Consider the following 3215-nt stretch of genomic DNA (forward strand, 5'->3'; position numbering starts at 1 on the left):
AAGAAAGAAAGAAAGAAAGAAAGAAAGAAAGAAAGAAAGAAAGAAAGAAAGAAAAAGAAAGAAAAGAAGACTCTGATATTGCTAACAGTAATTTCTTTTTGGATATATTTCCTTGGCCAAAGGAAACAAAAGAAAAAATAAACAAATGAAACGACATCAAACTAAAAAGGTTTTGTACAGCAAAGGAAAGCATCAACAAAACAAAACAAAACAAAAAAACCGACTAAATGGGAAAAGATATTTGCTTATGATACATCCAATAAGAGGTTAGTATCCAAAATATATAAAGAACTCGTGCAACTTGACAACAAAAAAATCCAATTTAAAAATGAGCAGAAGACATGAATAGATATTTCTTCAAAGAGGAAATACAGGTGGCCAATAGACATATGAAAAGATGCTCAAGTTCACTAATCATCAGAGAAATGCAAATTAAAATCACAATGAGATATCACCTCAGACCTGTCAGAATGCCTACCATCAATAAATCAAAGAAAAAGTGTTGGTGAGGATGTGGAGAAAAGGGAACTCATACACCGTTGATGGGATTGCAAATTGGTATAGCCACTATGGAAAAAAGTCGGGAGGTTTCTCAAAAAATTAAAAATTGATATGCCTTTTGACTCAGCAATTGCACTTCTGGGTATTAATTCGAAGAAAAGCAAAATAATAATTTGTAAAGTTCTATGCTCTCCTATGTTCGTGGCATCACAATTTACAATAGCCAAGATATGGAAGCAATCTAAATGCCCATCAAGAGGCAATTGGATAAAGAAGTTCTGGTTCATAGATACAATAGGATATTACTTAGCCATTAGAAAATAAAATCCTATCATTTGAAACAACATGGATGGACCTAGAAGTTATTATCCTGAGTGAAATAAGTCAGACAGAGAAAGATAAATATCATGATTTCACTTATATGTGGAATCTAAGGAATTAAAAGAACAAACTAATCAAAAACAGAACCACAAATATAGAGGGCAATCTGGTGATGGCCAGAGGGGAGGGATTTGAGGAGCTGGGAGAAAGGGCTGAAGGATTAAAGAAGTACAAATTTGTAGTTGATAGATGGTCATGGGGATGGGGAGCACGGCATAGAGAATGCAGTTAACATTAATGTAATGCCTGGGTGGAGAGCCAGAGGAGAGAAAGAGAAATTAGGGGAATCTTTTTATAAACTATATAAATATATAACCAATGTACTGTATACTTCATATACATTCCTCTTCATAGTTTTTATAAGGCAGATCTGTTAGTGACATATTCTCTGTTTAATTTTTTCTGGGAATGTCTTAATTTCTACTTTATCTTTGAAAGATAGTTTTGCTTAATATAGTATTCTTGATAGTGTTTTTCTTTCAGCATGTGGAATATCCTACCCTATTGTTTTCTAGCTTCCATTGTTTATGATGTAAAATCAACTGTTGATCTTATGCAGAGTCTTTGATGCATGATGAATCGCTTCTCTCCTGCTCCTTTCAAAATGTTTTTTGTCTTTGTCTTTTAAAAGTTCAATTATGATATGTCTGTGTGCAGATTGCTTTGAGTTTATCCAAAACAGAATTTATTGAACTTCTTGAATGTGCTAATTAACGTTTTCCCTCAAATTGGAAAGTGTTTGGCTAATATTTTCAGAGATATTCTTACTATCTCTTTCTCTCTTCTCTTTTGTACATCCATTATACATATATCAATATGCTTGATACTGTCCCACAAGCCTCTGTTCATTTTTCATTACTCCTTTTTCTTTTTTGTTCATCAGACTATATAATCCCATCACCATGGTGATGGTGGGCCCATCACTATGTTTGCTTACTCTTATACCTCATAATTGATATTGATTTCCTTAGCAAATTTCTCACTTAAGTTATTGTACATGTTATGTCTCGAATGCTTCAGTGGATTCTTTTTCTATTTAATATTTTCTGTCTCTTTACTAATTTTTTATCTTTGGTCAGATATTCTCACAGTTCTATTTTTTTTCTAGGCATGATTTTCTTTAGTGCTTTGAACATATTTAGAATAGCTTACTTAAATTCTTTACCTGGGAAGTCCAACACAATAATTTCCTCATCACTTAAAACAATACAGTGTGGCATTTTCAGACATCAGATCTTTCCCTGTCCAGGGCGAGCTGTGGGAGTTGTTGTTTATTTTTAGTGACTTTCCTGGACTAATTTTATAAAGTCTGTATCCTATGTTATATGTGGCCACAAAGTTTAAAGCCAGCTAATGTTTGTAAGAATTTTCTTTAAGTTCCTATAACCAACAAGTCTCCCAGTCTTTGTTGTGGGCTTCAGTTTGCATCCCAGGCAGTATATAATCCCACATTAACTTTCACTTCTTGCTTTTGTTGAGCCTCAGTGTTAGCCAGAGGGGGGGCTTGGTGCATTCTCAGGTCTTTCCTGAGCAAGCACACAGCTCGGGGAATGTGACTAGGCCTGTGAATACACATGGCCTTCAAGACTCCCAGGAATATGTCAGACCTTTTCAAAGTCTTCTATGGACATCTCATTCTCCATGGTTACTTTTAAAGCATTTGGTTAGCAAGTTTTCCCCCAACTACTGTCTCTTGCCTTTGGCAGCTATGATGTTTAGTCTTTTATTGTTTTATTTTTCAAATGCCTATGGGTCTGTTTATACTAGATGAGTGCTGAATCAGATCCAGAGAAGACAGACTTGCTAGTGGGTCTTCTAGGGAATCAACAAAAAATTAAATAATGATCATTCTCTGGAGATGGAGCTTGGAAACAGATCTGATCTTTTCTTGCCCCTTTGGTGGCTGCCCAGCTGCTGTTTTCCACCATCATTGCTGGCCAGGCTATTGGTTTCCAAGGATATAGCAGAATAGGAGAAAGGAGGGTAGGAACAGACAAGTTAAAGGGCCATAGAGCTCATTGACTTTACTAAGTTTCAGCCATTTTTCTTGAGTAAATGCCTTGGATTTTGAAAGACTTTTTTAGTTTCTAGAATTCTGGAAAGTTGACTCTGGGAAAATTTCCAGTGTATTAATTGCTTTTGTGGAGTAAAATGTATTTTAAGGAGTTCTTACTCTGCCATCTTTTGCTAACATTGTGTCTCCATTTTGAAAAGATATGCTTGCTGCATATAGAATTGTAGGCTGACAAATTTTTTTCTCTACTCTAAAGACATTGGTCTATTGCCTCCTGACTTGCATTGTTCCTGATGAAAAGTCTCCTGTAATTCTGGTT

The sequence above is a fragment of the Pteropus medius genome, unplaced genomic scaffold (assembly GCF_902729225.1).
Source record: "Pteropus medius unplaced genomic scaffold, Ma_sr-lr_union100, whole genome shotgun sequence".
NCBI classification, from domain to species: domain Eukaryota; kingdom Metazoa; phylum Chordata; class Mammalia; order Chiroptera; family Pteropodidae; genus Pteropus; species Pteropus medius.